The sequence below is a fragment of the Ambystoma mexicanum genome, chromosome 5p (genome assembly GCF_040938575.1).
Source record: "Ambystoma mexicanum isolate Mex_15411 chromosome 5p, UKY_AmexF1_1, whole genome shotgun sequence".
NCBI lineage: Eukaryota > Metazoa > Chordata > Amphibia > Caudata > Ambystomatidae > Ambystoma > Ambystoma mexicanum.
Genome location: NC_090930.1, coordinates 1,246,411,591 through 1,246,435,742, shown reverse-complemented (window position 1 = coordinate 1,246,435,742; position 24,152 = coordinate 1,246,411,591). Strand labels below are relative to the sequence as shown.

The following is a 24,152-nucleotide window of genomic DNA, read 5'->3' as shown; positions in this document are numbered from 1 at the left end:
TCATTCATGTGCAAGAGATCATTTACCCAATAGGATAAGCTCATCATTCTCCTATGGATTCGTTCTCCCCTCTTATTACCTTATTGTATTCAAGAAAATGATGCAATACTTTAATGGCAACCACTGGGACTAGCCTATTAGATGCAGGATTTAATCATATGTGGTTTAGGTATCCAAGATTCTGGCAGGGGATTCCACAAGCTGTGAATGACAGCCAAGACAATGCTGCTTGTTTCAGGTTGGATAGATTGTTTGGGTGGAGAAGCTACTCTGAAACCACTGCAACATACCACAGCCACCTCCATTTCACCCACATGCACCAGTAAAGTACTCCCTCTGTTTTGCTTTAAAAAGGTCTCAGAGCTGGTAGTACTGGCTATCTTAAAGAGACTGAAACACTCTAGGTGCCAAGGCGATGTATGCTCTGCCACCCTTATTAAGGACTGCTCTGAAGTTCTGGCACCCACAATCATCACCTTCATTAATGCATCTTTTCCTGCAGGAACAGTGCCCTCTAGCCTGAAGGAAGCCTGGGTTCTCCACTTTCTAAAAAACTCCCTAGACCCTTTGGTGTCAAATATTACCGGACTATCACTACCGTCCCATTTCTCCTGAAAATCTTGAACAGAGAAGTTAAAATTAAAATTCAACATTTAGGAATGTGCCATTCTGGCTTCCGTCCAGCCCATGGTACAGAATCAGCACTTCTTGACCCTAAGAACGAGCTTGATGGTCAGTGATGAAGGGAAGCCTACCCTTTTTCTTCTTCTTGATCTGTCGGCAGCGTTTGATTTGGTCGGCCACAAAATCCACTGCCACCACCTTGCCACTTCTGCTAATTTCGGGACTGAAGCTATGACATGGATTGCCTCCTTGCTAGAGGGAAGCACAATGAGAGTGTTTGCTGGCAATGGGGGTGCTCCACCGGCACCTGTGGTGTACCTCAAGCATCTTGTGTATTACCCACTCTCTATAATATCTTTACCAATCCTTTTTGTGACCTTCTTGACTCTACCAGCATAGCCTAGACCAACTATGCTGAAGAACACGGGGATGATATTCCCTTCAGTAGCTGCCTGCCAATGGAATTCACTCCCACTGCATCTGAGGGAGGAATGTTTGCCATTGATGACATTCAGATCCCAGTCTCCACCTCAGTGAAAATGCAGGGTGTCTACCTTGATTCCACTCTCTTGCTGACTCACCAAGTGAAAGCCATCACATCCTCCCTGGCCTGCAGGACAAAACTGATAAATGCATCTAGACCTTTCCTATCCTCAGACAGTTGTTTAATCATTGCACAAGAAGTAATTGGCTTCAGGCTCGACTACTGTAATGTACTCTTTGCAGGCACCTTATCACCCAACCTCCGGAAGTTGCAGATCATCCAGAACAATGCGCTTAAAGCAGGTATTAACATTCTCAAAAATGAACACATCTTTGCTGCAAGAAGAGCTGCACACTCACTCTCAATTCAAGAACAGATCATCTTCAACACCTTGGGCCTCATTCCGACTCAGGCGTTAAGGGGTTTACGGCGCCGTAAACGGCGCCGACCCTTAACGCCTGATTACAAGGTTCCCTTTGTGGGATGGCTGTTTAACGCCTGCTTTTTGCAGGCGTTAAAAGCCATGCCGCAAAGGGACCTTGGCGATAATTACGGCACCGTAATTTACGGTGCCGTAATTATCGCCTTTCCCCATTCCCATTATGCCCTATGGGGCAAAAATGGGAATGGGGAAGGGGCCATTGGTGAATGGGGAATTACCGCCCCACTCACCTTGGAATGGGGCGGTAATTCCGCCATCCACCATGACGGAATTGCAACCTTAGCGGCATGGACCATGGTGCTATTAGCCAAGGTTGTAATGAGGCCCCTTGTTTATCCGCATAGGGGCCTCTCCAATTCCCTCCCACCAGAAAATCACTAAGGCTCTCTCTTCAGAGCCCACCAGAACACTCTATGCACACCGTCTTCTCCAACTGAAATCCAAACACACAAAAGCTGGAGGTTTGATTTTCCCGTCCATTGCAGCTAAACAATGGAACTCTCTTCCATCCACCCTGAGAGCTGAACACTCTTACTGGGCCGTCCAGAGAGTCCTCAAAACCTGGTTGTTTTTCAAAATTGGAGAGGACCCCCAAATGTACTTTCCTGATAATGTGGTTTGCGAGTAACTGACAATTGTGTTTATGAGAACTGGTTCTGTAACAGTGCCTCAATGCCTTTGGGTTTGGTGTGCTTTATAAATGAAAAAAATAATAAAATAAGTAAATGAAAGAAAGAACCTGTGATACACAGATGTAGTTGGGGAGAAGGAAATCATTAAAGACTTTGTAGATACTGCAATTGAAAATATGAGGATATGGGAAGATACAAATCCTAACATGAAATTTAAAGGGTCTTATGCCAAGCATACAATGGACGCTTAATATGTGCAACATAACACATTCCCTAAATTCAAGCTCCTGGACTACCTAAACAATAGGTATGTTTACAAAGAGGCTTGATTCAGATGGTGGGTCTATTTTCTGCCATATTTGCATTGAAAACAGTCTAGTAGGATTTGGGAAATGGGGGTCAGTGGGCTACTGGACAATTACAAGAAGCACAGAATACGCTCATAGTTTTTGAAATTCATGACCCAATGTCCAATTACTTTGAACCAGGGAAGTTGTACCAGTTACAATCAGAGTTTACTATCCAACAAGATTCCTCATGTATTTGTTAGATCCATGAGAGAATTAAATGTGGTACCGACATCCTATAAGAAGGGATGTTTACATTTGTATTGGCTATCTTTCCAGACTGATTGGCTACATTAGCAGACATTAAAATCTCACACATTTTAGGCTCAATGTACACATGACTTCACAGTTTGAATGATTTGACTCTTTTACTACTTTAAAATATTTCATGTGCATCCTGAAGGGGCTGGGTTATAGAAAGTCATAGAAAGTCCATGTAAGAGGATGGTTGTATGGGATAATTTATGGACATTTGAAGGATGATTGGTCACCATCATACTTAAAGCAATGTATTTTGTTAAGATAGGATATATGGAATAAATATAAGAATACTGGATTTAAAAAAAAAATATGAATCCCTTGATGAGACTTTGAAATTCAGGTTCAATTATCCTCTGTAAACTTGATGAGCAAGTGGTTTTCTTGGTAGTGAAAGGGAGAGAATATCCACCATTCCTATTTCACTGTTAGAAGAAAATTCTATTTAGGATTTTTCTTTTTTTAAATGCAAACTATGGTTTTCACCGGTCACAACATTTCTTAATCCCTGAAAATCTATGGGATGTTTTTACACCACACTTCCAAACGCAGATATAATTTGATCCTGTGACAAAATGTGTGGTTTTTTCCATAGACGCAATGGAAAAAAAAATGTTTGCTCACATTTACAGCCCAAACCGCTGGACGGACTTTCACCAAATGTGTGGCAAGAGAGGTAGCTCGGTCCCTAAATCTTTTGTAAATGTGTTGTAAATCCATCCAGAGTTTTTTTTTTTTTAATGGTCAAAGTACAAAAACATATTGATATTCGAGTTCAGTCCGCGGACTGACTTCCCAGTTCGGACCGCGAGAGGACTCCGATTGGCCCAGAGGATGATGTGATGTCTGCGGTCAACGGACGCTCCCACTGATTGGATGGTGAAAAGCAAAAGGAACAAGTTACTTACCTGTAACTGTTGTTCTCCAGCATGGGTCTGGCATGGATTCACATGCTCATGAATATTCCCCGTCGTCAGGCTGGGAATCCTCGGTAAAGAAAAAACCAGTATCAGTTTCGTTTCTGATCTGTCTTTCGTAGTAATAACCAATCACTGGTCTCTGCGTCATACTGACCACAGCCAATGACTGCCCTCTACCTAAGCACCGCCTCTGGCAGCCATCTTCAGATTTGGAAGCACGTGAAGTGGCAGTATGACCAAGTGAAGAGCCGCAGAGGGGTAGGCGGGAGGGTTCGCATGTAAATCCATGCCAGACCCATGCTGGAGAACAACAGTTACAGGTAAGTAACTTGTTCCTTCTCCAGCATGGGGTCTGGCATGGATTCACATGCTCATGAATAAAGAATACATAGCAGTACACACATGCACAACCACGGGAGGTGGCAAAGGCTCAACATTAAGCATAGCATCAAACTCAACATTAAGCATCTTACCTCCTCACCAGGCTCACCTCAGGCGAACAGGTTGCGCAGCACTGCTTGGCCGACCCTGGACTCCTCCCTGGAATCCCGATCGACGCAGTAGAACTTCGTGAAGGTGTGCGTCGACCTCCACGTAGCAGCCCTGCATATGTCCAGCAGGGGCACACCAGAAAGGAACGCTGTGGTAGCTGCGATCGCTCTGGTGGAATGGGCTCTCGGACGGCCGGGCAGAGGTCGGTTTGCCAACCGATGACAGTACATGATACAGCCGGAGAGCCATCTGGAAATGGAAGCCTTCGAGAGAGCCTTCCCCTGATTAACAGGTCCAAAGTTCACAAAGAGTTGTGACGTCTTCCGAAAACACTTCGTGCGGTCCACGTAGAACTTCAGCGCTCTAGCTACATCCAGCGAGTGCAAAGTCCTCTCAGCCGGCGACGAAGGCGACGGGAAGAATACAGGCAACACCAAGGGTTCGTTGAGATGGAATTCCGACGGTACCTTGGGCATGAAGGAGGGGTGCGTCCTGAGCACTACCCTCGTGTCGTGGAAAGTCAAGTACGGGGCCTTGCAGGAAAGGGCCTGGATCTCTCCCACTCGTCGTGCGGAGGTGATGGCCACAAGAAAAGCAGTTTTCCACGATAGAAACTTCAACGGAGCCGAGTGCAGAGGCTCGAACGGAGGTCCCATGAGCTTGGTCAGCACCACGTTGAGCTCCCACGCCGGGGCCGGAGCCTTCACCGGCGGGAACGATCTGAACAGTCCCTTCATGAACTCTTTCACCAGACGATGAGACCACAAGGACGTCCGCCCCGTGGTTCTGGTGTATCGGGAGATCGCAGCAAGATGAATCTTGATGGACGCGTGTGCCAGTCCAGCTTTGGCCAGCGTCAGCAGGTACGGCAGTACTTGGGGGGCCGTAATCCGTAGAGGGTTAATCTTCTGTGCGTGGCACCAGACAGAGAACCTCTTCCATTTGTGTCCGTAGCATTTAAGAGTCGAGGACGCCCTGGCCTTTGCAAGAATCTCTCTGCAGTCGGCCGGTATGTCGTATCCTCCAAACTCTAGCGCTGCAGGAGCCAGGCCTGCAAGTTCAGCGACTTCGGGTCGTGGTGGAGGATGGCGCCTCCTTCCCTGGAGAGTAGATCCGCGTCCGCCGGCAGCTTGATCGGCGGGGACGCTGACAAGTCCAGAAGGTCCGGGAACCATATCTGCCTCGGCCACGAGGGTGCGACGAGGATCATCCTGCACCGTGACCTCTTGAGCAGGTTGACTAGCCGGATTAGCAGAGGCAAGGGAGGGAACGCGTAGAGGAACAGGCCCTCCCAGGGGAACGAGAAAGCATCGCCCATGCTCCTCGTCTGGGGAAACCTGCTGGCGAACCTCCGGCACTTGGTGTTTGTCGTCGTCGCGAACAGGTCGATCTGGGGTGTGCCCCACCGTCGGAAGAGGCGATCCACCAGATCCTGCCGTAGTTCCCACTCGTGGCACGAGCGCAGCTCCCTGCTGAGTGAGTCGGCGATGGTGTTTTTTATCCCTGCCAGATGAAACGGCACCAGAAAAATCCTTTGGGCGACGGCCCAATGCCACAGGTCCTGCGCCTCCTTGGACACCGCTGGGGACCTGGTTCCGCCCTGTTTCCTGATGTAAAACATGGTGGTGGTGTTGTCGGTGAAGATCCTCACCACCTTGCCCTTGAGGGACGGAAGGAAAGACCTGAGGGCCCAAAACACTGCACGGAGCTCCAGAACGTTGATATGCAGGGACTTCTCCGTCGGGAGCCAGAGTCCCTTTGCGTGCAGATTTTCGGTGTGCGCTCCCCACCCTTCCAGGGAGGCATCCGTAGTCACAGTCTCCTGGTGGGCTGGGGTCTGGAAGTCCATGCCCGCCGTCAGATGCGCGCGGGTGCCCCACCACCGTATCGCTCGTCGGAAGTTCTCGTCGAGCTTGATCCTTTCCTCGAAGCTGCCCGTCGTCTGGATCCAGCGCGCATCCAGGAATTCTTGCAACGGGCGCATCCGGAGCCTGCACATGGGAATGAGGTAGATGCAGGAAGACATCATCCCGAGGAGGGACTTGATGGACCTCACTTTGGCCGCGTCGGCCACCAACATCCGTTGCACCTTGCCCAAGATGGTCCTGGTCCTCTCCTCCGACGGGGAGGCCAGAAGGGACACTGTGTCGAGCCTCGCTCCCAGAAACAGTGCGACTTGCGCGGGCACCAGGTGGGATTTGGCGTAGTTCACGAAGAATCCCAGGTCCGTGAGGAGTTGGACGGTCCTTGCCGTGTGAACCACGGCGAGTTCCCTCGTCTTGGCGCGGATGAGCCAGTCGTCCAGGTAGGGGTAGACGTGGATCCCCTCGTGGCGCAGCTGCGCCGCCACCGGTGCGAGGCACTTGGTGAATACCCTGGGTGCCGACCGTAGTCCGAAGGGGAGGGCTCTGAACTGGTAATGACGCCCTTGCACCACGAACCTGAGGAATTTTCGGTGCCCCTTTAGGATGGGAATGTGGAAGTAGGCATCCTCCAAATCCAACGACGATAGGAAATCCCCTTCCTCCAGCTGGCCCAGGACGTGCTGGAGGGTGACCATCCGGAACTTCTGCGCCTTGATGAACTTGTTCAGACGTCGGAGGTCTAGGATGGGGCGCCATCCTCCCGTCTTCTTCTTCACGAGGAAGTATCTCGAGTAAACTCCGGAGCCCCGAAGCCTCTTTGGGACGATTTCGATGGCGCCCTTCCTGAGCATCGCCTTTACCTCCAGGAGAAGTTGAGGGACGTGAAGTTCTTTCCTGGCCACGGGGGGGACACGCGGGCACCTTCTTTGAAACTCGAGCGCGTGGCCCCGGGCCAGGGCGTCCAGCACCCAACGGTCGGTGGAGATGGACTCCCACACGCTGACGAAGCCCGCCAGCCGGCCTCCCACCGGGGTGCTCCGGTGGGGCCCCGACCCCACAGCCGGTTCAATCCTGCTTGGACGCGGCCTTGCCGCCTTGACCTCCAGGGCGACGACGACGGGGTCCGCTAGACTTGCCTCGTCCTCTGTAGGCCTCTTGCGACGACGAGCGGGCCGCTTGACGGTAGGAAGCGAAACCGCCGCCGGAACCTCTGGAGGCGCCCTTGCCTCCGCTGCTCCGAAAGGGCGTCCGACGTTGCTGCAGAACTCCGAGGGCCCGGGCCGTCTCAGTATCCGCCTTGATGGCCTGAAGGGAATCGTCCACTGTCTTCCCAAACAGGTTGTTCCCGTCGAAGGGCATGTCCAGGACTCTGGTCTGGACATCTTGCCGGAAGTCCGTAGCTTTGAGCCATCCACGACGTCGAAGGCAAACGCCGTTGCCCAGCTGGCGGAACCCAGTGTCGGCGATGTCCGTCGCCACGGTGATGGCGTGGTCCGAGGCCACCTCACCTTCCTGCAGGATCTCCAGGGCCTCCGCCCTCTTGTCGTCCGGCAGAAAATCCAGCAGGGGAGCTATCTTGTACCAGAGCTCCCTGTCGTAGCGAGCCACGATAGCCAAGGCGTTGGCCGCTTTAATCGTCGTCGCTGCCGACGAGATGACTCTACGTCCCATAGCATCCAATTTCTTTCCCTCGCCGTCCGGCGGGGAAGTCGATGTGGAGGCCGCACCCCCCCCCGCTTTCTTCCTGGCTGCCGCGGAGACGACGGAATCCGGGGTAGGCTGCGCCCGGAGGCACAGGGGGGCCGTGTCCGGGACCCGGTACTTTTTCTCATACCGGTCTCTTCTAGCTGGCGTCGTGGAAGGGTTCTTGAGGAGGGAAAGGCCCTCATCCCAAATGTCGTCCAACAGAGGCACTGCGAGGACCGTCTTCCTCTTGGCCTCGCGCCGCTGATAAAGGAAGCCTTCCTTTTTCTTCTCCTCAGGGCAGAGTTGGAAAAGCTCGGAAGCCCTGGAGATCATGGAGTGGAAAGATCCGATCTCGTCGGGCGGAGAAGCCCTGGCGGGAGGCGATGACGGAATATCCTCGTCGTATGCCTCGTCGTCCGTACCCGTCGCTGCCGTGTCAGTTCCCGTATCATCCCCTCGGGTGGACGGGGGAGAGGGCTGGACGGGGCGCGACGGTTGAAAAGGAGGTGGTGGATGGATCCTTCTTTTCTTGGTAGGGGGAACACTAGAAGGTCCCGGTTCTGGATCCCCCGACGGGAAAGGTTCCTCCGTCGGTAACGGTAGTCTCGTCCTTATCTCGGAGCATAAGGACTGTATAGCCAACAAAATGGCCGCCGAGTTGTCTTGCGGCGCTGGCAGAGGGGAATCCGACGGGCGAGCAGGGGCCCCGTCGGTATCCTCGACGATGTCGTCGTCACCTGCGTCGGGGTCCATTCCGACGGGCTGGCCTTCTTCCACGCCTAGGCCGTGGCTTAAGACCTCGATCAGCTCCTCTTCTGAGGTTGAGGCCGAATCTACGACGACGCCCTGCCCCCCCTTCTTCTTCCCCATGGAGGGTTTCACGGGGGTCCTATCGATGGGCACAAAAGAAGACTCCCTCCGAGGAGGCAGGGAGATTCTGGGCCCCGAGGTCGCCACCACTGGCGCAGCCTCCACAGGCTGAGCCAGGGCCGCCGCGACCGTTTCGATAGAGGGCTTGGTCGGATGGATCAAGGCCTTCACCACCTTAGGTGCGCTCACCGCCTTATCCTTGAGGGAGGGGGCACTGCCACGCTCCTCCTCTGCCTTAGAGCTCGACCGGGGCCTCTCCAGGAGTTTCGCCGGGTGCTCGGCCTTCCTCTTACCCGACCCAGAGCGTTGGCTCGTGGTTGATGGTGCCGGGGAGGGTGCGCCCTGCCTGGCGCCCGTAGAGCCCGACCGTTCGGCGCTCCCGGTGCCAGCGGACTCGCGGTGCTTAGCCTTATGTTGGGCCCCCGTCGCCGGGGCGCCCTCAAAGGTCTTAGAAGACCGCTCGGGTTTCTTCTTCTTCTCGCCAGACGGGCTCTTACCCTCCAGCCAGTTGGCGAGACGTTGATGGCGGTCCTTCATGGTCCGTTCCGACATGTTGCCGCAAAACGCACAGTCCTTCTCCACGTGCGTCTTGTCCTCATGAAGGCAGTAAAGGCAGAAAGAGTGTTCGTCCTCCTTAAAGACGTTCTGCAGCTGGCATCCAGGGCAGACCCTGAACAGCTTTCCGGGCGTCGAGCTTCCCTTCTCCTGGGCCATCTCCGAGACCGGGCCTGAGAAGCTTCTGGAGTCCTCCGAAGTGTAGCTCGACGAAATCTTCACCCTTGAGGGGCGCAGACGAATCCGACACGGGTCCCCGTTGATCGGATGTAGGATCGGTGGAGCTTGAGGCTCTTTTGACCGAAAGAATCGAGTTTTTGTGAAAAAACGCGAAAAAATAGCACTAACGCTCGAGAGCAATAGCACGAGGATCCCAACACATGAACGTGCGGTAAAAATCTGAAGATGGCTGCCAGAGGCGGTGCTTAGGTAGAGGGCAGTCATTGGCTGTGGTCAGTATGACGCAGAGACCAGTGATTGGTTATTACTACGAAAGACAGATCAGAAACGAAACTGATACTGGTTTTTTCTTTACCGAGGATTCCCAGCCTGACGACGGGGAATATTCATGAGCATGTGAATCCATGCCAGACCCCATGCTGGAGAAGCACATAAATTGCACATGACCTCCTTTATCTCCTTTTTTGCTGTGTTGGTCCTTTACTCCGAAATATTGCCAACTGTCAGAAATGTTTATTTGTGCACATTGCTTCTTCTGTGGTGGTAAAGCTGGAGCTATCCACACCACATCATCAAAAGTGCTGGTCGTAGTCATTTTGAAAGCAGGACCATGGAGGATAAAAAATAATAAATACTGTAAAAATACACAAAACAAAAAAGCCTTTGCCACTTACACTTAAAAAATTAAAAAATAGGCTAAAATAAAAAAATGACAAACTACAAAGCACAAGACAAAGGACAAAGGTATAGGGACAAGAAATGTAAAAAAGGAATGATAAATCAAACTACTGTTTTTAAAAGTTCCTGAAGGCTTATAAAGAAGTTCACCCACCAAGACACATAAAGCAAATACAGAAAATAGGAAAGATGCGCTTGAGAGAGGGTTATAACCACGGTTATGTGAAATAGCAAACCAGAATGTGTTTCTGTATGCTCAGGTATGCCTAAGCGCAATAGCATGTTTGTTCTTAAATTATTAACCATCACCTGAGTTAATGAGGAGACGAGCCTGCACGTGGCCCTAGTCGAATCGAGTGAAGGCCCAATCACTTTGAAAGCTGTTTTCACGTGGCTACATGGCATCGAGACAGTTTTCCATAGGTAATCAGATCACAGGCTGCACTTCCCCCACTTAGAAGCATCAACAAATGGCCAATCACACACTGCAGTATATTGATACGGCTGCGCCCATGCCATACAACGAAATCCACACATGTGAAATGACCCAATTGGACGTTGAGCTTCATCAACATTGCTAGCTGGCTTCGTGCCTGTAGCACCAGCCACTCATATAATTCACTGCAGTTGCGTGCCTACACATGACTCCTGGCCAGATCAACAAATGGACCAATCACACATTGTTATGTATTGACGCAGCTATGCCCACGCCATGTGACAAAACATGCACATGTGAAAGTGACCAATCAAGGTGTGGTGTAGTGCATAGCCACGAAAAGTCACGCCATCCACACAAAGAAAGTTTATCTTGATCATTGCTGCCAGTAATTGTTAGTGAAAGGTTCATGAAGTAACTACACCAACTTTTGGCACTTTAACCCTTTAATTGTTCCTCCTTTTCACCCACGTTTACACTAATTGTCTATTCTATTGTCTTCTCATTTTGTAATAATCCTTAAATTGCAGCTTTTAGAAAGCTAGTTGATCTTTCACAGGAGTTAATTTTAACACGTCTCCAAAAATAAGTACATGTTTACCTCCAAACAAACCATATTAGTCAATCTTCAAAACTCTTGCATGTCCTACTTCTTCTGCTGCACTTGATACAATGTTTTGATACTCTAGTTTGTTGTTATTCTCCACTGATAGCATCAACAGTCGATATATATTAACACCTCCTACATTGAATGCTGCTAAACCTGTTGGAGCAGTTACAATAAATGACAAAGTACAATCAGTTACATTTTGGATCCAAGCTCTTATTGCATGAATTAAACGAGATGGACCTGTTCCTGCTTTTCCACTAACAGACAATACAGTTTTTGACACAATAACATTCATGCTTGTCATTCTGTAAACCATGTAAGAACATATCTTTGATTTTATAATAAACTTCTTTTGGCTCTATATTAAGTTTATAAATATTTCTTCATAATTTGCATCTGCAACTTTAGTTTGTTTCATTGCACTTTCTACTTCATCCATGGCAAACACAACATCAATTTGAATAATTGGCTCACCAGCACATTTTGACATTATGTTGCAAAATCGTAACTTCCCTAAGGAGTCTTGTTTGCCAATCAGCAGCCAAAGGTTCTTCTCGACATAGTTCTTTCTCCAGTAACTCCAAGTACTGCTCCGATTTTGGATACGTAATTCAGCTTTTTCTCACCAAAAAATGATTCTTCAAAAGTTTCAAAACAGCCAAGCACATCACTCTCTGCATGCCATGGGAAGAACTGCAAAAGGCCAACATGAAATAATTCAATTTTCTCTTCAGTTTGCCAAGAAGGTTTCATGTAGTTGATGAGATTTGCATTCACATGTCTCACTAGACAACCAGTACATCCATGTACTTTCAACCGTCCTCTGTCACCGTTTGCGTCAATATTTTGATATGAGTAGCATTCTGCTAAACAGATATCCTCCAAATCGTCAGAACGATTTAAATAATATGTATCAATCAAGTTGGTTTTCAGAATCTCTGTACTGTCAGGTATTGTTTCAACAAACTGCTGAATATCACTCCAAGGCTTCAGAACCCGATTTCTAGTACTAGCTGGGCCAAGATTTAACCAAAGTCCATTAACGTTACGTCCATCCAGAGGCAAACTAGTTAGCCGATCTGTAGCTACATAACTATCCCACTCTCTATGTGAGAGCATCTTCAGACCAAACCTTAGAAGTTTCTGACTAAAACATGTATATGCTGATAAATCTGCCCATACCTCAGCTGCATTACTCTTTTAAGATTGTGTCATGTATGCTATAACATAACAAGCTGTTGTAACATCAGCAATATACTGTACATCAGCAATGGCAGGATTGTAATCATGAATGAATTGGCATTCCTTATATCGTTTTAAATAATAGGTATTTCTTGATGAATTACCAGTGACATGTTGTTGAACAGATGACATGAAACTATTCACTCAGTCAACTGGTGTCACAGGCCATGGAAAGCTAAATCTGCACTGTGCAGTCCTTGTCTTTGCTTTTGTATTTTCTCTGAGAGTACTTTCCACATGAGTGCTTTTGACATCTTTCCGCCTTGTTCCTTAGATAAGCATGCACATGCTGAGCAGGAATGGAATATTCAACATTTTTTTCTATGAACTCCATCACACAGCCATCACTTTCGATCCCAAACTGAGGAGCATCTTTAATTCACAACAGCAAATGTATATGTGGAGCCCCACGTGCCTGTTGCGTCAAAAGAAATGTTCCACAGTGCCTAGTGGACCATTGTCTTTAGTATATATAAAGTGTAAAGTAACTAAAACATTGGTGATGAAAGAACCACAATACACTTACAGGTCACATGGAACACAATTCCCCTGGTGTCATATGTTCTATGTCTTCTTTCTGTAGATTACTTTCACAAATCCACTCTGCAAGATCTTCCCAACTATACTCAGCACAACTTAATGTCACAGACCAAATTGAAGATCCCAAGTTTCTGAGCATGCATCTAACCTCTGAGTGTCTCCTATACCAATATTCCTTGGTTTCTCTTATTGTAACAAGACTAACCTCTAAAACTTGATTTTTGTCTTTCACCTGTTGCAGCATCTCACATGCAGAAATATTTTGAAATCTAGTTCCTGCCTGAAGTGTATGAACAACAGCATAAAATAATGTTGAAAATGTGCTTTCATACAATAAGTAAAACATATATTCAACAATGGTGTGGACTTGGGATTTTTAAGTACAATGATATTCTGAAGAAGAAATTGGAACCTTGCGATCATCCAATCTGCTTCCTGTGCCAGTAGGAAAAAGCATAGGGAAAAATAGGCTTCTAACATCTTTTCACAGACACTGATTGGTGCACCTTTTGTTACTTTCATTTGATACAATTCTAAAATGTAGCCCATAACTTCATGTGAGTGTAGAGGGTGCATACAAACTATTCCCTTCTGCAACAAATAAATGTTGGAACTGACCGTCACAAGTCTGGTACGGTCAGACTGCCTTTGTATAAATCATTGTTCTCCAATAGAAACACCAATGCGTTTTCCAGCTTTCCAACATCTATAAGCTGTTGTCAAATGTTCTTATCTTTTGTGGCAACACCATTTACTAAAACAAACAAAGAATCATCTGCAATGGCACACCTCACTCCTAGAGTGTTGACATTTTCTTTCAAATTGAGAGTTAAATTCACAACTTTGCTTTTAACACCTTGCACTAAGCAAGTTTGACATCTTTGTTTACAACCTAACAATAACTTGAAAAGGATTAACAGTTTACAATGCAATCACTTCAAACATGTTCAATTCTTGAAGCACCACAGTGATATCAGGCACTACCAGGCCGTCCAAAACACTTCTTGCAGGAATAATTGTAACATTATAAAACCCAACACAGGGCCCAATTCATTGAATCGGGTGCAGAAAAGGTGCAAGAGCCTGCATGACCCGTGGTGCAGAAAAGAAATTGCGCTCCCCACGTATTCATGGATTCAAATGCACATTATTAGCCATTGCATAAGTAAAAACAAGCTGTGCGAGGAACGCCCAAATCACACCCCCATGAACACCAAAAAGCAAGCTAAAGGCCAAACCAGGCACAAGCCTCCGCGTCCACCTCTGAAACACCATCCAGTACCCCTGTGAGAAGGCGCGCCACCCCCCTCAAGCTCAGGCTGCACCACAGTGAAAACAAGGGCCCTCCCTTGCAAAGTCAGACTGCACCCCAGAGTAATTGCGTGCCTCACCTCTCAAGCTCAGGCTGCACCCCAGCGAAAACACGGGCCCTCCCTCACAAGCCCAGGCTGCTCTCCTGCAAAACACAGGCCGTGCCTCGCAAAGTCAGACTGCACCCCAGCGAAAATTGCGTGCATTACATCACAAGCCCAGGCTGCACCTCAGCAAAAACGCGGGCCCTCCCTCGCAAGCCCGGACTTCACCCCTGCAAAAACTCGGCCCCTCCTGCTCAACCCCAGGCTGCACCCTCCAGACTGGACACCATCCCTAGCCCCCCTCAACTGTGACAACCCCCCAGGAAGCCCCCTCCAGACTAGACACCACCCCGAGGCCTCCCCTTATGACACCTCCCCGGCAGCTCCCTCCAAACTGGACACCGCCCCCAGGCCCCTTCACTTGTGACACTCCCCCAGGCTGATCCCTCATGACTGGACAATCCCCAGCCCCCTTCACCAGTGACACACCCCCCAGGCAGCCCCCTCCAGACTGGACACCAGCCCCAAGCCCCCCTCATCTGTGATACCCCCAGGCAGCCCCCTCCAGATTGGACACCACCCCCCATCTGCAATCACCTGTGCCACCCCCCAGGCAGGCCCCTCCAGTCTGGACACAACCCCACAGGAGGCCCCTACAGACTAGACTCCATATCTAGCCCCCCTACATGTAACACCACCCAGGCAGCCCCCTCCAGACTGGACACCACCCCAGGCAGCCCCCTCACGACTGGGGACCCCCAGGCAGCCCCCTCCAGACTGGACACCACACCCAACATCCTCCAGACTGGACACCACCCCACCCAGCCCGCCCTCACCTGTTAAACCCCCTCCTGGCAGCCCCATCCAGACTGGACACCACCCCTTGCCCCCTCCAGACTTGACACCATCCCCCAGCCTCCCTCACATGTGACTACCCCCAGGCAGCCCCCTCCAGACTAGACCCCCCCAGGCAGCCCTATCCAGACTGGACACCCCCCCAGTCAGCCCCCTCTAGACTGGACACCACCCCCCAGCCCCCTTCCAGACTGGACACCCCTCCAGGCAGCACCATCCAGATGTGGCACCCCCAGACAGCTCCCTCCAGACTGGACACCCCCCAGGGAGCCCCCTCCAGACTGGATACCACCCCAAGCTGCCTCCAGAGTGGACACCACCCTCAGTCTCCCTCACATGTGACACCCCCAGGCAGCCCCCCCCCAGACTGGACACCCCCCAGGCAGCCCCCTCCAGACTGGACACCACCCCTCAACCCCCCTCACCTGTGAAACTCCCCTAGGTAGCCCCCTCCAGACTGGACACCACCTCCCAGCCCCCTCACCTGTGACACTCCCCCCCCAGGGCACCCCTCCAGACTGGACGCCACACCCCAAGCCCCCTTACATGTGACACTCACCAGCCAGCTGCCTCCAGACTGGACACCCCCAGGCATCTCCCTCCAAACTGGACACCACCTCCCAACCCCTCCAGACTGGACATCTCCCTCAGCCCCCCTCACCTGTGACCCCCCCGGCAGCCACCTCCAGACTGGACACCACCCCCAGCCCCCTTACATGTGACACCTCCACAGGCAGCCCCCTCCAGACTGGACACCCCCAGGCAGCCCCCTCCAAACTAGATGCCCCCCAGGGAGCCCACTCCATACTGGACACCACATGTGACACCATGCCAGGAAGCCCCCTCCAGACTGGACATGCACCAGGGAGCCTCCACCAGACTGGACACCCCCCAGGCAACCTCCTCCAGACTGGACCCCCCCCGCCTGGGAGCCCCTACAGATTGGACACCACCCCCAAACCCCCTCACCTGTGAAACCCCCCCAGGCGGCCCCCTCCAGACTTGTCACCACCTCCCAGCCCCCCTCACCTGTGACACTCCCCAGGGAGCCCCCTCCAGACTGGACACCACATCCCAGCCCCCTCCAGACTGGACACCACCCCCCAAAACCCCCTCAAATTTGACACCTCCCAGCCAACTGCCTCCAGACTGGACACCCTCAGGCATCCCCCTCCAGACTGGACACCACCCCTCAAGCCCCCTCACAAGTGACACCCCCCAGGCAGCTCCCTCCAGACTGGACATCCCCCCAGGCAGCCCTCTACAGACTGGACACCACCCCCCAACCCCACTCACCTGTGACACCCGCAAGCAGCCCCCTTCAGACTGGACAACACCCCAGCCGCTTCCAGAGTGGACCCCACCCAGAGCCTCCCTCACATGTGACACCCCCCCAGGCAGCCCTCTCCAGACTGGATACCCCCTAGGCAGCCCCCTCCAGACTGGACACCACCTCCCAGCCCCCTCACAAGTGATACCCCCCCAGGCAGCCCCCTTCAGACTGGAGACCACACCCCAGCCCCCTCCAGACTGGACACCACCCCCCAAACTCCTTCACATGTGACACCCTCCAGCCAGCCGTCTCCAGACTGGGCACCCCCCAGGCATCTCCCTCCAGACTGGACACCACCCGCAGCCCCCCTCACCTGTGACACCCCCCAGGAAGCCACTTCCAGACTGGACACCACCCACAGTCCCCTCATATGTGACACCTCCCCAGGCAGCCCCCTCCGGATTCGACATCCCCCATGCAGCCCCCTCCAAACTAGACACCCCCCAGGGAGCCCGCTCCATACTGGACACCACCCCCAGGCCCCCTCACATGTGACACCACCACAGGCAGCCCCCTTCAGACTGGACATGCCCCAGGGGCCGCCACCAGACTGGACCCCCCCGGGTGCCCCATCCAGATTGGACAAAACCCCCAAGCCCCCTCACCTGCAAACCCCCCCCCAGGAGTCCCCTCCAGAATGGACACCACCTCCCAGCTCTCCTCACCTGTGACACCCCCAGGCAGCCCCCTCCAGACTGGACACCCCATCCCAGCCCCCTCCAGACTGGACCCCACCCCCCAAATCCCCTCACATGTGATGCCCCTCTGCCAGCTGCCTCCAGACTAGACACCCCCAGGCATCCCCCTCCAGACTGGACACCACTCTCCGAAGCCCCCTCACATGGGACACCCCCCAGCCAGCTGCCTTCAGACTGGACACCCTTCAGGCATCCTCCTCCAGACTGGATACCACCCCAGGGAGCCCACTCCATACTGGACACCACCCCCCATGCCCCATCACATTTGACACTGCGCCAGACAGCCCCCCACTGGATACCACCCGCCAGTCCCCCTCACCTGTGACACCCCCCAGGCAGCCTCCTCCAGACTGGACACCACCCCCGTGCTCCCTCACCTGTGACACCCCCCAGGTAGCCCCCACCAGTCTGGACACCACCCCCAAGCAGCCCCCTCCAGATGGACACTCCACCGGGCAGCCCCTTCCAGACTGAACACCACTCCTAACCCCCCTCACATGTGACACTGTCCCAGGCAGCCCCCTCCAAACTGGACACCACCTGCCATCCCCCTCACTTGTGACCATACAACTCAGGGCTTATTGTTAAATAATAATCGTCTGTACCATAGATGTGCAATATATTAAACATTTAGATTGAAAAGACACTAAGTCCCCAAACCCATGTGTACATTGATTTCTTTGCATGTTTTTCTTTTCTATTGAAAAGTAATATATCATAGGACAAAGAGTTAAAATATTGATATTCTAAAATCTGCAATTAAAAATCTGTAAGAGGGTAAACAATAGTTCATTATAAAGCAAGCTCTAAATAACACAACAAACACACTTCTCACAGTTTCCAATGCAAATAAAGCTGTACATATTTACTGACACTCTCTGCTTATCTAAAAGATACACAGATGTTTACATCAGCAAAAGGGTCAGCATGTGCACAGTGTAACTTCTGCATTCATAGCCTACATTGTTATATAGGCCGTAAGTATGTCATCTATGTACACATACTCTTTTTGTTTTTTAAAGAATATGTGAACACATTGCCACTTAAAATATAAACACTAAGGAAGACAATGAATCTGCTATTCAGCTATTAAGTTGTCCCAATCCTTAGTTGCACCACCTCATACAGCTACCCATTGGTGGTATAGATCATAGATAACTCTCCTACCTTAGACATTAGGAGCCAGTAAGACTGGAACATATAGAGTTAACACTGTTGCCAAAGTCGAGGGTTCATTCAGTGTCGGTGGCATCGCACTGGTGGAATCAGGTGCTGGATGTGGCGCCAATTTCCATGCACGAAATACATGAGCCCCATGCATTTTTATTTTGTGGTGCTTGTATGATTTCCAATATGAATCATCCACATCATCCCAGTAGACTTGCACAAGATGATTTATCATGATGGATGTTCTCATGCTTTGTGGCAGAACATTAGAAGGGCCACATCTTAGTCTTTTCTGGTACAATGTGCACTGATCAGCCTATGCCTCCCTTTTAGTGCACTGTTCTTTTACCTTGAAATATCTCCAACTGTCTACAGGGATTTGTATTCCTGTGCCTTTCTTCCTGGGTGGTGATGTATTGGGGACGCAGCTGCTACATCATCACTGCTGCTGCTGATCTCATGATTAGACATATTAAAATGTCCAACTGGTAAGGAAAATGTAAAATATCAAAAATTACATCTCTCAAAATAAAATGCCACAAAAAAAGAATCCTGCTCTCTGAACCTCTCTAGCATTTCTGATGACACTTTGAATGGAGTGCTCGAGTGCTACAGGTATTTCAAGACTCTAGCTGATGCTGGCAGCACCTTTAATGGGTCGAGGTTGATTCTGCACAACCACCTCTCACAGCTACAATTAACAGGTAAGACCACATGTAAACAAAACAGGCGGCAGCCCATTATGGGCCAGAGCATCCAGAAGGCGTTAGGGGCTAGTTTGAGACATAGTTCACGGCATCTATCCCTCATGACAGATGTAGATAAAGTTCTCCCGAGGCATGGACAAGATCAGAAGTACAGGCGACCATGGAAGAGAAAAAGGGGGAAGAAAGGAAGCCCAGAGGGCACATGATGCCCACACCACTGCAAGTACACCACAGATAGAGAAAAGTGGTAAGCAAAATAAAGATAAAAGATAAAAGAAAGAACATGGTAGAAAGTATCCTCACACAGCTCAGACATGGAAAACAACAGCTGGCAGGAGCAATCCAGTGAAGAGAAGGCGGAAACGCTGTCATCTTCCAGTGAAGATAAAAACAAGAAAACTCTAAAGAAAAGAAAGACCGAGCAAAATCAGAAGGAGAATGGACACAACTTCACCCAGACGCTCTCATTCATCCCTGGTCATCGGATTGGAAGCCACCAACAAAAATAGCGGCATTCCTGATGAGAAGGTTGGCCACACCACTGGCCAAAAAAGCCAGAACAAAATATGGAATGAGTGTTCCAGACCACATCTGCCAAAATGAATGGCTGAAACACCTAAAAAACAAAATAATGCACACCTGCATGGACAAGAATACTAAGCATATTTTTTTAAAAAAACAGCTTGATGCATCTTGGTATTCACACCAAGATAAATTACTACATGTGTTGGGACCAATTTCAAAGGTACTCCATCTGGCTGATAAAGTAAAAGAGAAAAGGGAGTAGGATAGACCCTACAGTTCTGACAAAATGGATTATTGGGTTATTGGCTACTACATAATACCAGCAGTACAATCACAACAGAAAGGAAAAGGGCAATCATAAAATCCATTGATCCTATTTCGAGCAAGCTACCAATATCGAAGGCAGAAGCAGCCAAGTGCAAATTATTTATCAAATCATTCATCAAAGAAACCCCTAATAAAAGCATGTGTATTCATTGCCTTTCTGACTTTTTCCATCCCCAATTTAATAAACATCATTTTGGTGAAAAAATCAATTACTTGTTCTGTTGTGTTTGATTTTTATATGAATCACTAGTTTAAAAACATTAGACTACATATCCTGAAGACATATTTCAACAAATAAATACCAGGGATATGTCTAAGTTGTATTGAGCATTGTCACTTTCCTGGGGAATTTGCAAATCACCTGCTCAAACCTTACATGAAAGCTATTCAGCACAGAGAGGAAAAAGCAATGCAAGAAAGTTATAAAGATGTGCATGAGTATGTTAAATATTCGCCTTAACTCCATGGAAGAATCAGTGTGTCGAGAAAACTTTCGCTAACAGCTGGCAGTATTTCTGTGTAAAGTAGATTTGGAGTAAGAAGGACATTAAAACAATTCAGTGTGTTTTCTATTGTAAGCTATTGCAGATGGAGCCTTCCAATAAAGCATCCCAAACTTTTGAAATCTCTAATTTGATTAAACACCTCATCTGATTGCATTACAAAAATGTGGAGAAACCCTACAGGAAGGTTATTTTCCATCAAAATGTACAAACCCATGGTCTATAATGTGCGCACAGGTATCTGCTGTAGAGAAGCATGTCTGCATCACATCTATTGCTTCCTCTATTACAGCCACCTCCACCCAACCTCATATATCCTGTACTCAATCTGCACGACTGCAATGAAAGAAAGTTATGAAGATGTGCATGGGTAAGCTAAATATTCTCCTTAACTCCATGGAAAAACCAGTGTGCCCAGAAAACTGTCACTGACAGCTGCCAGTAGTTCTGTATCAAGTAGCAGTAGAGTAACAAGAACATCAAAGAAATTCAGTGTGCTACTGTTAAGACGGATTTCTGAACTCTGTCCTGGTGGCGCAGAAGTTCAGAAGGCCAACCCAATTACTTGGAACAGGGTAACCTCTGGACGAGCCAGACCAATCAAGGTAGCGATTGCGGCGGTCAAGACTAGGTCTCAAGAGGGGTGAGGGTGACTGAAAGCCCGCAATGAGCACACAAAGCAAGATCACTTACAAACTACTCCAAACAGTTGTTATATTAAAAATATATACACATTTATTTCAAGGCCTTTAAAACAATGACCGTAGCGAGAAAATCACAATATAACAATATTAAACCAACACATACCATACCAATACAATATATATACAAATACGACAGTCTCAAGCGTTAGATGCACGAAATGGGTAGTCCACCTAAAAGGGAAGGAAGACAGGCAGTGCGAAATAATGCTTAGACCCAGTTCGCCTTCAGGGGCACCTAACTAGATGGAAGTCCGAGCCCTGCGAAGAGTGGAGCCTTGTGCTCAAAAGTACCTGCACACGCTGGTGCCAACGGGCAAAAGGAGAAGCTCTTCGAGGGAAATCAGGCAGTTCAGTTTAGTGCACAAAAGAAGAAGAACAAGTTCCGCGACTCAAGCGCAGCCTCCACAGTGGGCAGAAGCAGAGCGCGAGTACGGACAAGGGTGCTGTTTTACACAGCGGGGAAAAGCAATGGGCTCCTGCAGGAGGGCGACCAGATCCTAGCTATGCTACTCACCGGTCCCCGATGCAAGCAGACCCAGGCTTCTCCGCGTCAGTTTCAGCAGCTGGCAGGTTCAGAAGAGCAGGGAAATCCTCGTCGTCGTGTTGATTAAAAAGACGTCCCAATCGAAGAAACCCGCACAGTTTGTTACCCCAGCAGGGCAACGGAGCGGCCGTGTGTATCTGAGCCAAATGTACACTACTCACTTCAGACTTGGGAACGCCAAGTGTATGAAGCGTGTGAGAGTGACAAGGACTCGAAATACTACACAACCTGGCGGCGGTTACAGAGCAAGACTCCCGTGTAAGCTGGTCAGTCAGCTGGATGGCCCAGAGACGCTTCCGAAGGCTTACTGGCAGGAGATGATGAAGATGCCGAGAATAGCTGTTCCCGCTATTCCAAGGGACGAAGCACCAGTACAGGCCTTCTGGTTCGATCAAAGGTGAAAAGGGTTTCACAAGGCGACAGCAGTGCAGAGCAGAAGTCCTTCAGCGGGTCACCAGCGATTCCTCGGTCCAGCCTCTTGTTTGCAGGATACTTGGCTCCTGTATTCCTTCGTTCGTGAGAACTCAGGAGATCGACATGGTAGTGGTGTTTCCAGCCCCCTCTTATCCACGGTTCCCTTCGCGCCAAAACGGAGGGGACCCAATGGGAGATCCGCTCATCAACACTCACACCATTCGTGGACCAATCACGGACCACGGTGGTCCCAGGCATTCACACCACCCTAGACTGTCTGGCCCCCAGGATGTGTATTGGGACCAGACATCCCAGCCCACATCCTGGAGGCACACACAAGACATGTAGAAGCCCGCGAAAGCATCCGTGTTTCGCGGGAAAGTACATGCCCAAATAAGGAAGGCCCCGGGTCGGCTCGACCTGGGGAAGGTGAAGGGAGCAAGACGGTCAGTGGACAGGACAAAGGAGCCTCGTGGTCTGGCCATTTTGGGAGCCAGGCCACCATTTTGGGTTAAGCGCGGAAAACGCGCTTAGAACGCCAAAAGGAGCTCAAAAAACAAGAAAACGATTGCTGCCACCATTCCCGTCCCTGAATCACTTGCACCGATCAGATACAATCCTAAACGAGTATCTAGGGCCTGTAGAAGGCTAGAGACCCAAGAGAGCTGTAACTTAGCTTACAGTGCCCTCTTGTGTCATGTTGCACGAAAGCTGCAACATGATAAAAGAAACTACGGGAAACAGCGTTCCCCGGTACTGACTGTCTTAAGGGCATGTCAGTTTCCCCTTAAGAAAGGAGCGAAAGCCCAGAGGAGTGCGGCAGAAGGCTGCACTTCTCTGGCAAAGTCAAGAACAAGGTGAAAAACAACAGCAAAAAGTTTAGGGGTTGCCACATGGAAGGTAAATTACCTACAATTACGAAATCTTTCCTAACAGCTACCTGTTTGAAACTGTTCCAAATGAAAACTTCCAATAAACTATCCCAAACTTGTATAACCTCTAATTTGAATAAACACTGTATCCGATTGCATTACAGAAATGCAGAGAAACCCTATAGGAAGGCTATTTTCCATCAAAATGTACAAACCCATGGTATATAATGTTCGCAAAGGTATCTGCTGTAGTAAAGCATGTCTGTGTCCCTCTCTTCCACTTTGTTTGCTTCCTCTGTTCCAGCCACCTCTACCCAACCTCCTCCTGTCCTACCTATGCCGAATCTGTACGACTGCAAAGTAATGTGTTTAAAATATGATAATTTCAGCATGGTGTATGATCACACCCTATATGGTTACAGAAGAGCTATTTTGCAACATAAAAACAATTGCTGGCAGTATAAAGTTATATGCCTTTTTGTTTGAGTGGCAATTTTTTGAATCCCCTTATTTTACAAAACTAAAAACAGAAAACAAATCATAAAACGATTAGACACAACAAACCCATACTTCGAATTTTGTGCACAGAAATGGCATTGCTGAAGCCCATGGTGCACCTGTATATTTTTAGGACAATTTGCACTGAAAAAATATTCTATTTCTTTTCAACATAATAAGAGTTTGCAAAACAAATACCATTCCTTTTTTTAAAAAAGCTTGTGTTTGTACATTGTCCATTTCTTGGGGCATTTGCATATCACTTGCTCAGACCATATAGGAAACCTACTTGGCACAGACAAGAAAACACAATATAACAATGCTATGGCGATGTGCATGGGTATGCTGAATATTAACCTTAACTTCATGGAAGAAACAGTGTGCCCAGAAAACTGTCACTGACAGCTGGCAGTAGTTCTGTGCCAAGTAGCTACCGAGTAAAAAGAACATTAAATAAGTTCAGTTTGTTTCTATTGTAAGATGTTGCAGATGGAAGATTCCAATAAAGCATCCCAAACCTTTGCAACCTCTGATTTGATACAAACCCATGGCCTATAATCTGCGCACAGGTACTTGATGTAGAAAACCATATCTGCATCACTCTCTTCTACTCCTATTGCTTCTCCTGTTCCAGCCACCCACACCCAACCTGCTCCCATCCTATCTATACCCAATCTGCATAACTGCAAAATAATGTGTTTGAATTATGACAACTGCATCATGGCGTGAAATCGCACCCGACATAGTTACACAAACCTTGTTTTACAAGACCAAATAAAGTGCTGCTAC

The 24,152-nt window shown here is 49.3% G+C and overlaps 1 protein-coding gene across 4 annotated transcripts in view; it reads right to left on the bottom strand.

Moving 5' to 3' along the window:
- Window positions 1-24,152, bottom strand: part of LOC138481515 (cadherin-10-like) — a 1,315,401-nt gene that overhangs the window by 954,070 nt on the left and 337,179 nt on the right. Inside the window, exon 2 of one of the 4 annotated variants that reach the window (XM_069613702.1) lies at window positions 11,554-11,772. The exons of the other annotated variants lie outside the window; for them this stretch is intronic. The gene's annotated coding sequence lies outside the window, so the exon portion shown is untranslated. The remainder of the gene's footprint in view (window positions 1-11,553; window positions 11,773-24,152) is intronic. 4 annotated transcript variants of the gene reach the window in all.